The following is an 18,762-nucleotide window of genomic DNA, read 5'->3' as shown; positions in this document are numbered from 1 at the left end:
ATATATTTCTTATTTAACTGGAATCTAAAATTAATTCGTAGAATCCTAGAATATCCTGAGTAGGAAGGGACCCCCAAGGACCATCAAGTCCAACTCCTGGTTCCCCAAAGGACCACCAAAAAAACAGGCCATGTCTGAGAGCATTGTCCAAATGATTCTTGAACTCCAGCAGGCTCGGTGCTGTGACCACTGCCCTGGGGAGCCTGTCCCAGTGCCCAGCCACATATCTGTGAATTACTTTAATTATAAAATTATATCTTTATTTTGCTACAAATAACCTGAGGATGAAAAGGCAAGCTTAAATTTACCCCACATTTTTATGGCAATAAATTAACTGGAGCAGGATCTCACAAACTCTTGTTTTATGATGACTGTCCATTTCTGGAATATTTATTCCTCTTAAACTGAAAACAGTCAATAATCTCCAGGCTTGTTATAAATTTGTTTAAATTTCATACCAAATTTTTTCAATGGCTTTATATGTATGGAGAGATTCCAGTGTAGTGGTCATTGTATCTGAGCATACTCAAAACTCTGCTAAAGCAGGTATTTGGCTAAGTATAATATTTAGGCCATATTGTACAGTGATGGAATAACTTCTTTTTCTTTTATTTTTGTGAAAATCAGTGATATTTTAACAAACCGCTACAAAGATATTCTTCTAGGCGACTTCGGTACTACAAGATATGGAATACCCCAAACAGCATCTTAAAACCTTGAAAGTCTATATTTTATCAGCCCGATTAAAAAATAAAATAAAATGTGGAGACACTGAGAAAATGGTTGTAGTCTGCTATAATTCTAAATTTAAATGCACGGAAGTTACATAGAAAAGAAAAAAATGTGGTTGAAGTGGTGAAAAAACACATCAGTTTCACACTGACCACACAAAACAAAGCATGTATAAGGCTATTGTAGGCAATAGCTGTACCTCATAAAATCTTCCAGGATAAAAGTTTTATATAATTGATATTTGTTCTTTCTTTCAAAAAAAAAAAAACAAAAAAAAAAAAAAAAAAAAACAAAAACAAAAAAAAACCTGTCCCAAAGCATTAACTCATTTTGGCAACACCTTGCAGCTTATCTATAATATCTTTCGTATCTATCCCAGCTACTGAGGGCACGCCTGTGGTGACTGTAAATTTTATGCTTCAGTGTGCTCTGTTATCGTGGATTAAATATTTACTTGAGATGCTATTTGGGCACGTTGTGTGGTTCTTACCCTGGATGTAATAGGGATACATCACTGACTCAGGATGTGCTTTCATAATTCTCCTATTGCCAATGCCAAATGGTTAAACAGCGATGTTGAACTGGGTGATAAATGGAGGCGGGGACAGTGCGATCCCTTAATAGGGATGTATCTCAGCATGGGTTTACGAGAAGATGAAAAGAAGATGATACTCAGCGGCCACAATTTTGTTTCAGTCTGACATTCTATTCAGTCACTTCAACTTGATTTAAGTCTTTTCAGACACTTTTATAGCATGATTTTCAGTTGCACCCAAAGCCTGCTGAAGTTGACGAGAAAACTTTCCCAACATGTGCTGCATCACATCCTTGTGCAGAGCATCTCCGGTCAGACATCCTCTCTTCTGTTCCTACCCTTCCTTTAGCAAATACGTAATAGCATTTTCCATTATCTACCTGGAACACAGTAAAGGTGTCAATGCCCAGTGACAGGTTCACTAAATAACAGGATTTTATTACTACCGATCAAAGATGCATTAGGATCTAAACATGCAGGAAAGTTTATGGGCCAGGGAGGTACGTGGGGTTTTAGAGAACGTGTTTTAGGACAACAGCTGCAAGCAATTAAGTGAATAAATCCTTCACATCCTTATAGCTCTAGCTAGCCAGATAGGTAACTTCACCACTGCTGGGTCACACAAGAAGCCACTGCTGTCCCACTTGATGGCACTGCCCCAGCCAGTGAAGCTGACACTCTTTCTCTGTAAACTGTTTGACACGCCAGAGCCTATTTTGGATATGCTGCTGTTAGGAACGGTGTTTTTTATGGGTCGTTTCTTTCTCGTACGTGCGTGGCACATTTGTTTCGCACAGCACTTGTTGCTGGTGGTCGCCCAATTCCCTGCAGGGGCTGTTGGGTGCATCCCAGCTGCTGAGGCTGGCTGCTTGGTCAAATCGCTGACAAGATGACAGCTTTGTCTCCTTCTCAGGGCCCTCATCCGGTCCCTTGGGCTTATTCCCCTCTATTCCTAGAGAAAACAGAGTGTGTAATTTAAAATTACAATTTATATGCTCGTGGGATTGTTCAACACAACACATGGGTGAATGATAAAACCCAGGCATCCTTGTGAGAAGAGGTGCTACGGTGCTATTGGATCACAGGGGGAGAAGCAGATGTGCCTGCTTCATAACACCAGCCCAGGCTAAAATCTAATGAAATGGGTAGGACATTTATGCATGGCATCCTGCAGCTATTGGACACCCCATCACTACCAAGCAGTATTTTCTTCTAGTCTGTATTCCTTTAGGCTTATCTCATGTGGTCTGTTATTTTATAGAGGAGGCAGGTGGAGAATTCCCAGTGAGAGGAATAATATAAATGGAAATAAACTTCTCTGTGCAATCACGCTAAACCATCTGGATATAATCCAAACACATTTGTTGCATGAGAAATTCCAGGTACCACTATGTACTACCCAGCTCTCCACATTTTCCTTATCTTATGCATCATTTTGCTCTTTTTCCCCAAGACCTGCCTCTATTTCTAGTGGCAATTTGTAATGACTGCACATTTGCAGTCTCTCTGACAATATAGCTAACAGTATTTGAAATGTCCTGTGTAGTATCCACTAGTTTTTTCTTTCCTACATTATTAGATCTGTTTACCCCAATCTTCTGAAATCCCGTGCTGGTCCATTCCTTCTGGAGCCTCCGACTTCCTTTATGTTCATTTAAATTCTCACACTTCTGGTGGATAAAAATAACAAAAGCTCTGTCTGCTGACAGGAGGGCCATCAGTAAAACAAGATTTGTTTCACTGAAAGGTTTCCCCACACATCCTTCTGGAAAAGCACTGCTCAGACAGAGGTGAGCTGTGGAAGGAATTGAGGTGCTTTTAAAAACATAAATGTCTTTGCCTGCACCTTACGCCTCCAAAAGCTCAATGGAGGACTGGCTCAGGCTGCTATGGTCCTGAAGCACTTTTCCATAATGGATCTAGATGCACAGCAGCACAACCTGACATTTCATTATTTTTAATAGTGTTATTGCTGGAAGGAGCTGCTGATGCGAGAGCACATTCCAGCAGCAGGCGGGGTATTAATGTGGAATCACGGCAGCAAGTGCTGAAAGATATGTGGCCGGGAGAAAAGGCAGTGCCACCGGCAGGATACACTACATCAAGTAAGATTCAATTACACAATATTTATAGTCCCATACCTTCTGTTTCAGGGGTGTGCAGCTGCAAAGAAAGAAGAATAAACCTCTTCCCCTATGATTGCCTCCATGGGGCACCCAGCAGCTCATTAGCAGCAGCACTTTCCCGACCAAGGAGAGAAAGTACTGCCCTGTGTGCTAATTTTTTGTGTCAGAGACCAAAGTTGTTTCTGATGTGAATGCTGCTGGGAGCACAACCTTGCGACCAGAACACGTGAGTCAAACCCACCTCTGTGGCTGGGTGCTTTCCCTGGCCAGCTTGGGGACCTGGGGGTGGAGGAACCCAGCACCCTGGTCCCAGCTTCAGGTGCTCTTACACGTTTGTGGTGAGCACTGTCAGATGTCCTCAGCAGCCAGGGTCCAGCATTCATGGACCACATGAGTTTCCCATCAGTCTCTAGCCTTTACAAGTCACCAGAAGGTCCTAACTCCATCTCAGGTGCAATCACAAATGGACTAAAACGGCAGTCCCAAGACCTGTGTCCCAAAACACAAACTCATCATCAGGGAATAGTAAGAGTGATTTAAATGCCAGTGGCCAAATTCAGTGTGGCAACACTTAAAACTTGGGCAGCAGAATGTGTTGGAAGTGCTCAGCAGAAACAGGAGCAGCTCATGGCTGTCAGCTTTTAATGTATTTATCTGCCATGGTTCAAACACCAGCCTGAAAACGGCATGAGCAGGAGAAGAGGGAAAAGCCTTGGCCACAGCCCAGCTGCAGCACAAGACATTGACATCTCGGTCCAGGAGGGAGAGTGTGAGCTGAGGTGTGCAGAAACTGGCAGGGAAGAAACACATCTCAGTGAGCACCTCCACAGCTCAGGAGATCTCCTTGGGGCCCACAGGAGAGGGGGGAGCCCCAGGAAGCAGGGGAGATGGAGGAGGCCACCGCTTCGTATCTCAAGTGATCACATCTCAGAGCTGCCTGCTTCTTCAGTGAACTGCAAAAACATCTTTATCTGCAAAGGGGCCTAAGCAGGAAAAAAATTTGCAATGGACACCAAGTGTGCAATGGTGAATGACTCTAATAGGGCAAATTCGCAAGAGAAATAATCTCCTCTTATCTCTGAAATATGTTTTAGATACTTTCACTACTTTACATTTTCCTTTGTTTGCAAAGTGGCATAATCCCTCAGCATACTCATTTAACTTGACCCTCTGCTAACCCCTCACTGATTCCAGTATTTAGTTTTTACAAAAAACTAAATACTTTAGTTTTTTTTTTTACAAAAAAAACTAAATACTGGAATATGTTTTTACAAACAAGAAGAGCAATTGCTTAAATTTGTATAAATATTCAGGAGGATTATTTAAGCCCCCCCTCCTGCTCCTGACTGTCTGATGGTTAGATGCCAGCTGAGATAGCTGAGTTGAAGTGCCAGAACCTCTGGCCGGGATTACATTACAGAGGGTTTTGTGTGCTGCTGGAAATGGGGAACATTTAATTACAGCACACTCCCTTGAGACAGGATGGGATGGGTCATACGAACTCCACAATCTGTCTGCTGCAGGTAAGCAAGTCATGAATAAAAACGTACTCTAATTTAGGAATGTAAATAGAGGGATGCCTGCTTTGAAGCACTGAGGTCTGAACATTTTAAGCACCATTGTACAAATAAAGCAAGCAATTTTGTACAGCAGTTTGGGCTCAGAATGGGACTTGGCTAAATCCACTTTCCCATAGCGAGGTTTCAAGGGACATTTAATGATGCTGCAAACAGGTCTGTGCAAAGCACAGCAACCAGTTACTTCCTTTTAGGTTACGGCAGCGTTTTTAATTTAAAAAATAAAAAATAAGTAAAAGTTATATACACATTGTTCAGATTTTGGCTATAGAAACAGCACTTACAGTTATCTTAGCTTTGCATGATGGCTAACCCAAATTCACAGTCTATCTCTCGTTTAATATCACCTGCTACTTTGGGAGGATGTGTTAGCCAGTTACTCACTTTGATTTGATGACACCTAAGTGGGAAGGGTAAAGGCCCTGGGGATGGGCTTTTCATGTTGGCCTGGCTGTCTTGCTGGGATGGAGGCACAGACTTCAGCTTTGAGTCCCTGAAGTGCCTGTGTTCATGCTGTGTGAGCACAGCTTCACCCAGAATGGTCTTTTCTCATCCTCTCTTTTGCTGGTGGAGGCATTTCATACCCAGGTTTACCTTCTCTCCCTGCTCCACTAGGTGGGAACAGCCTAGGGAGTCAGCGCAGCCCTCCTTTTGGGAGGAACGGTGAGAAAATGGTTTGTCACAACATAGGCAAAGATGTCAGCTTGCTGTGGCACATCTTGAAGGAGCACATTAAAATGTAGTAAATCCTTGTGTATGAGTAACAGAACATTTTAAGGAGTAGTGCTGCAGAACAGAGGGAGAAGTGAGTGTGCCTTCACGGCCATCTTGGGCCACCCTGACGCGGATGCGTTCAGCCTTCAGAGCCACCCACGGATGCCTCTTTCTGCAGGCTCTGAAAGGATCTGCTGCAAGTGGAAGAACAAAGAGCAGGAGGAGAAGGATGCTCTCAGGATGACAATTGCAGGCCAAGGAGAGGTCTCTGAAGGAAGCCTGTAGCTACATGCCCATCACAGCTAACAAACAATAGGAGTAGTGCCAACACAATGATTTGTGGTTATATACATGCACTTCAGGCTTCATCTTCCTATCTGGATGTGGTTTTTAATTAATTAATTTATTTTTTTATTCCCAAAATATGTTGTTTCTATCCATGAACACAAGCTCAGCTGGTGAGTAAAGAAATTGTAGAGCTAATGTGAGTAGTTTCCTCTAGTGTTACCAACCAAGTTCTGGATCTCTTGAGCTTTTATGTGGGAAAGTGGTTAAAGATTAGTTATTTGCACTCAATCCATTTCAGCTTTGTTGGTGTGACACAAAACATCTCTCATAGAAACAAAAGAAAACCAAAGACAAATGTTCAAGCAAGTCACTTTTTTTCTCCTTCATGCCTTTGCAGGGATACTGGTAAGCAGTTAAGATGCTTAGCAAGTGGGTTTAAGATGCCTAAGCAAGGCATTGCCATGTATTTAGCAAATAGCCATGGAAGTCCACTGTGAGCAAAACTGAAGCTTGCTCATTATGTTCCCTGAGGATTTTTTTTTTCCTTTTTCATTTTTAAATACCTCCAAAATTCACCCACAGCCAACTCTTCCACATGGCACAGTCAATGACACAATCTCCTCTGCAATGACTGATGTGCCTTTACAGACAAGGAGACATGATGCATAAGCAACCTTAGTAACATTCATAGGTGCTAGCAGGAGAGTTTGCTTTAAAGGCTGTACCAGTTAATATTTTGCAGATGCCTAAATGGTAATCAGAAAACAAACAAACAAAACAGATTATTAGAGGTTATTTTTTTTTTTTTGCACTTACCTAGCTATTTATTTATTTATTCATTCATATTTAAGTAGGATCATCACTTGCCTTCACTTTAATGAGACACTAAAAGGTGTTACTGATCATTTAGCAATCTTGGTTAAAGCAGAGAGGATAACTTCGCTTTTAACGTGCAGGGGGATCTCACCCCTCAAGTAAAATATACGGCCACAAGTTGGGAGGGATGGGGACAGTTTGTCTCTCATGCAAGCTGGTTTTGTTTCTTTCTTCATGCCACTCTGTCACCCACTGCATTTCTCACGTGTGTTTCCAGCAAAGTCCACGTAGCTTTCAGGTGCATGTTGCAACTTTTACTGGACTTGAACAAGACATCCATGTTCTGTACCTTTGTGACCATCTCCAGTTCCGTCATCCTCTTCAGTTCAGAAGGTGAATCCACTTAATAATGTGATTTTTTTTTTGCACTTCACTCTTCACGTTACTCACAAATTGCTGTGAATTGCTAGTACGGCCCTTTCAGCTCCATGCTGCCAACCAAACTTTCCTCTGCCAAGTTCAAGATGAGCTTCTTGAGATCAGGAACTTGGCTAGAAGGTGACCTTTGTGGTTGATATATGACACGAATAAGACTGTGGGGTTTTGGCTACTCCAGCAGGAAAACCCAAATACTGGCACTATTTTGGTCCCATTCACTCAGCTAATTGCTCACAAGGCAGTGAGTGCTGGTGTCAAATGAGAGCCTTCATTTAACAGAGGGAATGGAGCCAGAGGTGTGACAAAGCCATTACCTGTGGATCGTGCTATGCACCCATCTTTTGTGGTGCTGTGCCCTTGGGGTGCTCTTGGGGTATGTGCTTGATGGGTGCCATCCTCACCAGCTAGTGGTGGATTGTGCTGGTAATAGCATGCTGCCTCAGCTGCTACCACAAAAGCACACCAGCTGAGCAGTGTCAGGGCTGACAAAGCTGGGGGAAGTGTCACCCAAAGATAACTTACATGTAGAAGCTGGTAATGGAAGAGAAGATGTCCCACAGTGATCTGTCAGGCCCTTCCTCGACTAATCTGTGCTTTGTAGCTCATTGGAATCCAAGAGATGTCCCACTTGTCTCCCAGTTCTTAGCACTGGGATTTGTGAGCGTAGCACAGTGGGGATAACGAAGGCTTGGTGTGCATCTGACAATCAGCATGGGTAGCAGAAAGTTGTTTTACATTATCAGTGTATTATGGTTATATCTGGAGTGAGAAAAATATCTCACAACTTCTAGCAAGCCCGAGAAGAACCCCCGAACTTTAATTTGCATGTTTATCACTTAGTAAATACAGGCATTTGCTATTTCTTGTTTTTAAAGGCACTGATGTTGCTGGGATTGATGCAATACTATGGGAGCTCCTGCTTCCTTCTGCATGGATGCCATCCAGTAGCTGCCCAGGTTGCCTCTTGTAGTGATGAAGCTTGATCCTTGCATCCATGGGGCAAGAATGGAAATGAAAAATTCATAACAGGCTTCTCAGACCGGGCAAGTGCATAACAAATGCAATAGTAAACCTGAGAGTTCAGAAATGCAGAATCAGCTCTAGACTATATTCCTTAAGACTGAAAGGGAAATGTTTTTTTTTGCTCTGTGTCTTATTAAAATTCTCACTTTTTTGGGGAGGGGCTCTAAAATTTTTTTTGAAAAGTCCCAAACAAGGCATCCTTTAAATGAAACCCTGAGTGACCATGTTTGCCAAGGAGATGTGTGAAGGGAAGAAAGACTGTTTTCCTGACCAGCTTGTCTTTCCTCAGCCTCTCTCTGCTGCCCTGCTTGGACTTCAGCCCCCTCAGCTCAGGGGTGGTTTCATGCTGGGGCTGTGACTCTGTGAGCTCTCTTTGCACAAACCTAGGCAGGAACATTGCACACACCCCTGTGCTGCAAGGAAGCCAGTTTTCTGCTCTCCACCTGGAGCTGACTGCTTCTTTACAGCCGGTATTTCAGTGCAGTGGGGACAGGGATACTCATCAGCATGCGTGAGCAAAACTGAGGCATTTAAGTCGTAAGCGAAGCTTTACAGCCTCTGCTCACAAGCATGGTGAGGGCTGGGACACTCTCTCGTAGGATCTGGCATAACAGGGCTCATGAATAATTATGGCCTCTCTTTACTGCTCATACAAATTGAATAGATAATGGGGTAGTGGGTTTGTGCGGAAGAAAAGGAGCAGAAATGACAGCACCATAGGATTTCTTATCTTTTTGGAAGGTCACTTGCAGATAGGTGTGCATACATAAGTTTCCCAAGGTGTGCACAGGGGAGTGTGGGGCTCTGGCTGGCTGTGAATGCTGAGGTGCTGCAGATGCTGATGTGTTGAGGAAACTCAGCTCACAGGTGAAATTCCTATATAAAGCTAGAGCTGAGACCCTAGGTGAGGAGAATCTTGAGGGAGGACACCAAGGGTAACATCGGGATGCGCCAGCAGAAGAAGTAGTGAAGTGAGCCCAAAACAGCTTAGTGAGCTGTGAACTGAGTGAGCAAAAGATCAGAAGTAAGGGTTGTTGGTTTTTTTGCCTGAATCTGCCAAAAGCTGGGCCTCAAATGCTGGCATTCACTAGCTGCTTTAAGGCAAGGCTTATTTTTCTCCTGGTATTTGTTGATGTTAATAACTTTGGCAGGGTCTTGGCCTCATCCTGATACAAAGGGTAAGGATAAAAAGAAAAAAAAACTGAAAACTCAGAAAATGTTTTTCAGGACAGGAAACTCATTTGGTTAATGCTAAAAGGATTTTCTAACACAACTCTACAGTAGGGACACTTAATTCCTCTCAGAGCTGGGTTCAAATTTGTGCTTACACTGAAAATGTATTAAATTAACATTTAAAAACACATTTTAAAAACAACCTAATATATCCTGTCATGTTCTATCTCAGTGCAAATGCATACTGAGAAGTTATGATAGATGCCTATTTATACCAGAAATACCAATAGGCCTTTAACTGTAGCAATGCAAATGATGCCACTCTAATTAAAATTGGTAAATGGGTATATTCAGTTTTTAATGAAAATATTCTTCCATGCACTGCCAATCTCTAGTAGCAGTGCATTTTGTCTGTAGTGGACAAGGAATTAATTACTTCAATTGGAATTTAAATTCCCCTGAATACACTGGTAATCAAAGACTTCTTCTATCAGCACTTAGACGAGCTATTCTGCAATAAACAGACTGGTGGAGAGCTGCTCTAACTGCAAAGCTGGTTTTGCTTAGGGAGTTGGGCTGAATAAATGTTAGGCAGTTATGAGTATCCACCAGCTGGACTGGGCAGTTTGTGCTTTACAGGGGTTTAGCTATAATGGCAAGACATCCTGAGTGTACCTAATTAAGGAAAGCAACGAGGTGCTTTCAGAACTGTGATTAGGTGGAGAAACTTTTTGTCATCATGACATGGAAATGACCTGTCCTCTCCTAGAAATAATAGAAGAACAAGAGAGGGAACTTCTCTGCACTATGTGGTTGCCTTTGAATAGGAGGCCAACTGAAGGGAAATGGCAGAAAAAAACAAATGGGAGAACTACTGAAAACCTGTGGAGAAGGCTTTCCTTGACTACTGTCACTGCTGGGTTTGTGGCAGTGTAGTGGGTTTACGTGGCAAGGTTTTGGTAGCAGGGAGCCATAGGGGTGGTTTCTGTGAGAAAGATCTAGAAGCTGCCCCATGTTTGGGAAGGGCCCCATTGTTTTCCAGATCCGAGCCAATAAGCGATGTTGTTTTGCGCCTCTGTGAGAGCAAATTTAAGACAGGGAAAAAACGCTGCGCCACACAGCAGCCGGGAGAGTCAAGGGAGTGAGAGAACAGCCTTGCACCAAGGTCAGTGTAGAAGGAGGGGGAGAGGTGCTCCAGGCGCCGGAGCAGAAGTCCCCTGCGGCCTGTGGTGAGGACCATGGTGAAGCAGGATGTCCCCCTGCAGCCCATGGAGTACCACGGTGGAGCAGCGTTCCGTGCTGCAGCCTGTGGAGGAGACCACGGTGGAGCAGGTGGCCCTGCACCGACGGAGGCTGCTGCCTGTGGAAGACCCCTGCCGGAGCAGATTCCGGGCCGGACCTGTAGCCCGTGGAGAGGAGCCCACGCAGGAGCAGGTGATCTGGCAGGAGCTGCTGCCCGTAGGGGAGCCAGGTTGGAGCAGTTTTCTCCTGAGGGATGGACCCCGTGGTACGGACCCATATCTGGAGCAGTTCTGGAAGAGCTGCTGCCTGTGGGAAGCCCACGCCGGATCAGTTCATCAAGGACTGCATCCCGTGGGTGGGACCCCACAGCACAGGGGACAAGAGTGACCGAGAAGGAGCGGCAGAGAAGAAGTGCTGTAGACTGACCATAACCCCCATTCCCCGTTCCCCTGCGCCGCTCGGGGGGAGGAGGTGGAAGAGGGTGGATGGGGGGGAAGGTGCTTTTGTTTTTTTTCCTTTGTTTTCTCACTTCTCTCGCTTGTTAGTTGTAGGCAATAAATCTTACTATCTCCTTATGCCGAGTCTGTTTTGCCCGTTACAATAATTATTGCGTGATTTTCTCATCCTTATCTCAATCCTTGAGCCCTTTTCACATATTTTCTCCCCATTCCTCTTTGAGGAGGGGGAGTGAGAGAGCGGCTGTGGTGGAGCTCGGCTGCCCACTCGAGCGAAACCACGACAGGCAGCCAGCCCTTTGCCCTTTTCTGTCAGTGGAGGGAAGGCATGGACCCCACAAGGAGGTATTTCAGCAGTCTGAGACACCTGCCTCAGGGTGAAATGATTCACCCTTTGGAGGTGCCTCTTCATCCATCAGCTGGACATCAGGCATGGATTGCCACGGTAGATGAGGGAGCTCCCCATAACGGTCTGTAGTCACATTTCTGAACTTTCTTGTGCAAAAATCTTGACCTTTCTCTTGTCCATCTTTGACTTGATGTAATACCCAGAGTTTAAAATACTGGAATTTGTTGGGGGATACAATTTCCCATTTTCACTCAGCATTTTGTGTGACATTTCTAGATAAGCCCCACAGAATGGTTGAATAACATCAGACTTCATAGCCCTCCCTCTTCTTACTAGGTTTAATATTCTGTTGATGTTTTTGTAGAACTCACATGTCAGAAAATAACATCCCTCTTCAGCTGCTAATACTGATAGAAAGCAAAGGCAGAGACAGCATCCCTTGTGATCTGGGACATTCAGCAGCCCATGTTTCTAGGTGCTCCAAAAGGAAACCAGTGCCATTGTGCACTACAATTCTTTCTCCATGAGAAAGAGTGTATGTATAAGATATATAAGACTATATACCATAAGTTCTTTCCTTGTAACTCTTGTTTTCTAGTCCCTTCACCAGATCTGTTGCTCTTCTCTGGACATGCTTGAGAAACTCAATACCCTTCTTGGTGAGGGGCCCAGAACTGAACACCATAATCAAGGTGCGGTCTCACCAATACTGAGTACAGAGGAACACTCACTTCCCCAGTCCTGCTGGCTACACTCTTTCTGATACAAGCTCTTTCTGATACACTATTTCTGATATCTACAGGCTCACTGGTGTTGCAATCCTCCCTCATCCCAGCACTGCAAACAGCCATGGTGGTACCTGCCATCATCCACATGGAGGCCACCCTGCATGGTGCTGGGTGGCCAAGCAGCACCCTGGTGTGGGGCCAGCCCAGCTCACAGGCTCTCTTCTGGGCATCCTTCTCTGATGAGGCATGTCCCAGTTTGCCTCCTGAAGCCCAGGGTGACAACATCTCATGGGTGGTGCTCCAGGCTGGGCCTTGGTGGGAGTTGCAGTACCTTCAGAGCAAAACAAGGCAGATTGAGGAAAACTGGGATCAGACTTTAAAAGGCTCAGTAGAAACTGGCCAAGGTTCAACCTCCCCCATTGACAGCAGGTTGTTGTTTTCAACTCACTGTCAGCTTTATTCATCTGCACTGAAAAGTCTTGACTGATGTTCAGGGGAAGATGCTTTGTTGATTCTGCTATAAAACAAGGACTTCTAGCAAATCACCTCTCAGCAACCTGGACAGCTTCCCTTCACAACTGATCCCAGTACTTGCTTTATTTCATGCTGTATGGTCTATTGTTTCAGTGAAAGAGATGATGTGTGGATTGATAGGTGGAAAGTGTTATCTTCTAATTGTGTTTGTGAAAAGGCCAGGATCCTGATTCCTTCTGAGTCCACAAGACACCACTAGAATGACAGCTCCACAGTATATGCAGCAAAGATAGCAATTATATAGTTGTCAGAAGGAAAGGAGTCACTAGCTTAGTGCAGAACAATGTTAATGCCTTAGTATTTGAAATTTGAAATAATATTTAACTGTGCCTCTAGATTCATCAGGATCATTTAATGGGGTAGTACTCATTAAAATCACCCTAATTCTTTGCATATTTCATCTTACCTTATTATACACACCAACATAAAGGTTCAGTGTCAGAAAATCTCCCAGCTGCAGACTCTGGAGCTCGGTATTGCCATACTGCTTACCCCTCTCCTGCTCTGTTTGCATCTGTTCTTGACAGCACTCAGCCAGGCTAAGGGGCTCCATAGACCAGACACTCTTGTGGTCTTTGTGGCCTGGCTGGAGGGTTTAGCCTGATCTCTGTCTGGCTTGTTCTTCACAAGTGGTACTTGCAAAGGAACACAGGCTCACTACAACAAGCCCTGTTCTCATAACACTCCAAAGAGCAGAAAAGCAGAGTGAATCTATGTCCAAAACAATTGAAGTAATAAAGAGATATTTTTTTCCTTTCTCATAATATGATTTATTTCCCAAGAAACATCATGTTCCACTTGCTCTACCCCTGCATTTAGTAAACTTTTAAATGAAGTTACCCATTTCGGTCAGCTTCTGCAGACTTTCTGTATATGGTGTGTTGCCATAGGAAAAATATTGTGTTCTGTCTGAATGTTTTCCTGAGTGTGATGAATTTTGCCTGTAACTTATTATCTATTTTCTAAGCAGTGTATATTCTATTAAACAACTTTATTTAGCCATGCTACTAATATCCTTTTTCTTTCTGAAAGTAAACATGTCCTGGCAAAAAGTACTGACTCCAAAGTCTTGAAAAAATAAAGATATTTCATGCAGTATTTAATTTGACTTTAATTAAGTTTGTTTCTATCACTTTTTCAAAAGTCTCCATCTGACTGTTACAGCTGCTCCTTTTGCTGAAATACTTTAACCAGCAATGCAGCTAGGAAAACTATTTTCTTTTCCTGTGACATGATGTTGTTTTTGAAGATAGAGTTCTGGGTTTGTTAGAAAGTGCAGGGATAAATACCTCCTCCTGTTCCCAGCCTTAATAGGGACATGTCGATGCATTTTCACAACATGCCCATTGAAGTTAGTGGGAGATGAAGGCTCACAGTCACTCACAGGAACAGAGGCCTTGGTAAAAGAAGAGCAAGGACTGCAGAAGAAAAACATGTTAAGTATGAAGTTAAAAAAATGTGTTTGTGTTCATTAGAAAAAATACTTGCATTTTACAACAGGCTGGAGAGAGATGCAGGCATTACAACAAACTTTTCTCACAGAAAGGATAATCTTGTTGCACATTACTTACTCCAGGAGGGTTTTTGACGGCCATTTTTGGGTTAGCACAATCAACAATATCAGTTTGGTAGAAATATGAAGAGGAAAGAAAGCCTGAAGACCTGCTGAGAAATGCAATTTCACTGAATGTAAATTGAGCAATTGTCTAGGAGTAGACATGACACAGCCCAATGTTTTACTTAAGGAAAATCCCCTTAAGAATTTTTTCAAGATGAAGCTGATGTAAAGAGATGAGTTCAGAGATAATACTGAGCATTCATAGAAAAGTTCTGACTGACTAAAGACTATGTTTTATTGGAAATCAGGATATGGAGGGCTGTGTACTTGAAATCCAGAGACTGCCATCTGAATATGATGAAAAGATGCAGATTGACTGGAGAGGAAAACGATCAATGTGGGGTATTCGCAAGAAGTGTTTGTTGAGGAGGGGTAGAGAACAACAGGCAAATCTCGTAATGTCACAGTGACCTCCTTGCCTGAAAACAAAAAAACTTCTGCACCTTTCTCCTCCCTCCTACATAGCCCACCTTCCTGTTCCCTTCCTGGAAGGAAGTGAGAAAACAGATATTCCCTTAGGGGCCAAACACAGAGAATTCATTCAAGGGGAAACTAAGCAAGAATAAATGTGAAAAGAAAGCAGTAGAATTTTCTGGGTAACTGGAGACATGGTGGGAGGAGTTAAATGTTGTAAAGAGTAGTTCCTGAGAGATAGAAAAGACAGACTTTATCAATGAAAATAAATAAAGGGAAGCAGAGGTGCAGAATGAGGGGCAAGGTATGTTCTTCTGCATGGTGTGATGAAGATGTTATTAAGGCTTCCATTGACGGAGAAATTTCAACACATGCCAAAACCCTGAAGCCTTGAAGACCAAAAAAATCTAAAAATCATGCTTGAGGTCTTCTACAAGGTCACAGACCCGTAAGTTCACAATTAACATGTCTATGCAGGGGCTAGTGCATTAAAGTTGTCTTGTCCCCACCAAGAGGCAGGCAACACTCAACTGTTTGCCATACATGGGTTGGCACAGATGAGCTTTCCCCACTGATGGAGCCATGTGTGCGTGGAGTGGCTCTATGGACACAAGGCCAGCCTGGCCGGTGGGACTGGATAATAATGAGATGCCAGTAACTCCACCAGCACACTGAAGTATGCATCTGTACAGTAATCCACTCCCCCAGGCATACCCAAAGGGTGTTGTCGTTAGGACGAGGCTTCTCATGATGCGTCAGGTGCTTCAGTGGAACTGATAGAAACCTGACGAGACCCGTCAGAGATGCTGGGCTTCGGGACTGAGAACACTACTCTTGGAGACAGCTGGGACCTCCCAGCAGTGAAGCACTGCTGTTGGGTGTCCACAGGGTTGAAGCCACAATATTTGTGAAAAATAAGGGGGAGCCCAAGTGTGTCGTTAGCTATAAGGAAAAAATCATAGAATCATTAGGGTTGGAAAAGATCTCCAAGACCATCTGATCCAAACATCACCCTACTACCAATGTCACCCATTAAACCATGTCCCTAGGCGCCAGGTCCAACCTTTAAATCCCTTAGCTCTTTCTCCCTGAAATTAAAGCCTGATGCTGCAGTTTTTAAAGCATGCACCAACCTGCATCACGGGCAAAACGGAGCAGCTGGAAGGTGAAAGGTTTGCAGTGAGGGGACAGCACCATGCGTATATTTATGACTAAGCATCTGGTTATTTGTAGGTGACACAGCACCAGAGAATTTTTAGTAACATTCAAATTCTGTGCATTTCTCCAAACTACCCAACATAAAAGACTAACTGAGTTTGTCTCAGGATGTGATGGAAGATTAATGCAGAATGCAAAGGAAATCTGAATATAGCTCTAGCTCCATGAAGCTTACAGGCTGCATATTTCTAGTTTAATTCACTGAGGCACCTTCAGGTTACTGGCTGTGACAAATACTAATTAAGCAAAGAGAATGCTTGACCTATTGAACAGTGTTCTGCAGTTATAATCATTTAGTGCAATAAAAACATAAATCAATAACATTGGGAATTCAGTGTTCATTGCAAGATTTACTTTGGATCATCTGAATAATTTCAAATGCATCTGAGTGAGAGCGGTAGGTCAAATACATTATACAGCACAAAATTAGCCTACTCTGACATTTTCACAATGGATGAACTTCCAAGAGTAGAGGGGACGATAACAATAGGTTGTGTCCCTTGTGATCAGTACATTGTCTAGTGGCATAGCTGGCTCCTAAAATTCCTATTTAACGTGCTATGAAATATTTAACAAATTGGAGGAAAGGCTGCAAATCCTTAAGTAAAGAATAAAGCCTGATTTACTTCTCAGTATTTTCTGATTGCTCTTTGGCAGCCTTTCAGCTGAGCAGGTCAATCGTTTGTGCAGAGCAGGGATGGTGCCCTGCGGCAAGATCCAGCAGGTGAGGAAGCAGCCCAGCAGCACGTTCCAACCTGAAGCCCTCGTACCATGTGCCTTTTCCCATGTTTTGCATCCTCGCTCCTGCGTGGGCTTTCGGCATTCTCCTCGGCCCTATGAAGCTTGCAGCAGATTGTTTCTGATTCAGATCCCACCCACTGAAAAGCACACACATTTTTTGGTACGCTGTAAATACACATCCACCACACTCCACTCAATGCCAGGTGGTCCCATAACACACTTAGTGTATGCAATGGGGTGCAAGGCCTAGAGGAATCACTGTGAGCGTCTTGTCTGTCATGCTAAATGCATCATTGTCTGAATTATTGGGCAGGACTGAGACAGGCACTTAATATTTTCTTTAAAAATTCTGGTCATGGAGCAGGTGCCATCAGCACTATTAACATGCTACAGTGCTTAACTCCTCTTAGCAGTAAATTTGTACATCTTTATGCTCTATCTGGCTGTATTTAGACTAAAAATAGGTGTTTATTTTGAGTGTCCTTTCTCTGATTAAGTGAGGAAAGCTTGTGACGAAGTCAGTGCTTAACCTCAGTTTAACAACCTGAGGAGTCCCACAGTGTCTTGACATTTTCCGTACTGCCAACACTCACACTTCATTGTGGACCTGGTCCAATTTTTCATCCTTCTCTTCCATTTGTAGATCCAAATGTCACACGCTTTTTTTTGCCTTGTCTCAAGAGCTAGGTTCAGCTGTTGGTCACCACCATCCATCCACACAACTTTCTCAAAGTCATATCCATAACAAGTTTTCTCTGAACATATATCTTCCCCTCACCATGCCTTAGGTACCCCTGGAGGCAATGGGTTTGCTTGGAGAAGAAGTTCAAACCCTACAAGAAGCCAGGTCTCCACCATTGTGTGTCCTTTTCCACTGAAAGATTCCTTGGCTCTCCACAGCAAAGCAGACTGGTTTCTATTCTCACTCACTCCTCTTACTTGCATGTGTTGATTTTGAGAATCATGAATATACCACTGCATGATACTGACTATGACAATACTCCTCATCCTAGCCTAAGAAGAATGAAAATTTTGGAGGTTACTCAACCTGCCACTGCCACCTGGCTTCTGTCCAGAACAATTTTAATTTAAAATAGACATGCAATGGATATGGAAGATAATTTCCCACTTTTTTTTTTTTTTTTACTTTTTTTTTTTTTTCTCCCTGGTAAAAATGCCAGGAGATCAGCTGTTCACACTCTATCCTTAATTAAGTATCAAAGGAACATCCTGTTCCCACAATATTTTACATAATGGCCAGCCAACAGGATAAATTAATGCAGGAACAGACAGGGAACAAAGCTGGGAAAAAAAATGACAGAAGATGGTGAAACAAAGGAAAGCTGTGCCATGTAGGACAGAGAAAATGAGAGAGATGGCAGATGAGAAAGGTGCCAGGAAATAAGAATACTGAGCAGAAACACATACTTCAGGCTACAGGGAGAAACACAATGGTGCAGTGGAAAGGAAGAAGGACTCCAGCATATGCAGAAGCATCCATCAGTTTCCATCTTCATGTCTGATCCTGTGTCTTCAGCCTACAGGAGTCAGTGAAGGGTTCTTTATCTTCCCAATGGCCGCACAGTTTTTGCCTGTCCATGTCCTAGTGCATGCAGTGGTGCCCACCATCTTCTGCCTCCCACCTTCCTGAGCAATTCCGTGGCTCGTCACCCTGGCTCATGTGCCTGATGTCCACTGAGTAAGTCCACTTACATCCTGAGAAATGAAAAAATAACAAGCTTGATTTATTTGCTGAAGGCCTCATATCACCTACGTGGAGAAGCTGTGCTTAGACACCTTGTCTCCAGTCTTTCAGACTTTTTGTTTGTTTGTTTGTTTCTTTTATCTTTTAGGTGATAGACTCCAAGCTTTGTTTCATGGTGCACCAAAGGGGACAGGAAATAATCCTCAGTACCATTTTGACTTAGTTTGTCTCTTGCAGATTAGATAGTGTGGGTACAGAGGGACACTGTCTGGTGTTTGAAAACTGCTGACACTGAGTTCCCCAGGTCTGTATTTGGAGGGCCCTGACCCCATGAGC

The sequence above is a fragment of the Aythya fuligula genome, chromosome 3 (genome assembly GCF_009819795.1).
Source record: "Aythya fuligula isolate bAytFul2 chromosome 3, bAytFul2.pri, whole genome shotgun sequence".
Classification (NCBI taxonomy): Eukaryota; Metazoa; Chordata; class Aves; order Anseriformes; family Anatidae; genus Aythya; species Aythya fuligula.
The sequence above is the reverse complement of the archived record's forward strand: the minus strand, read 5'-3'. Positions refer to the sequence as shown.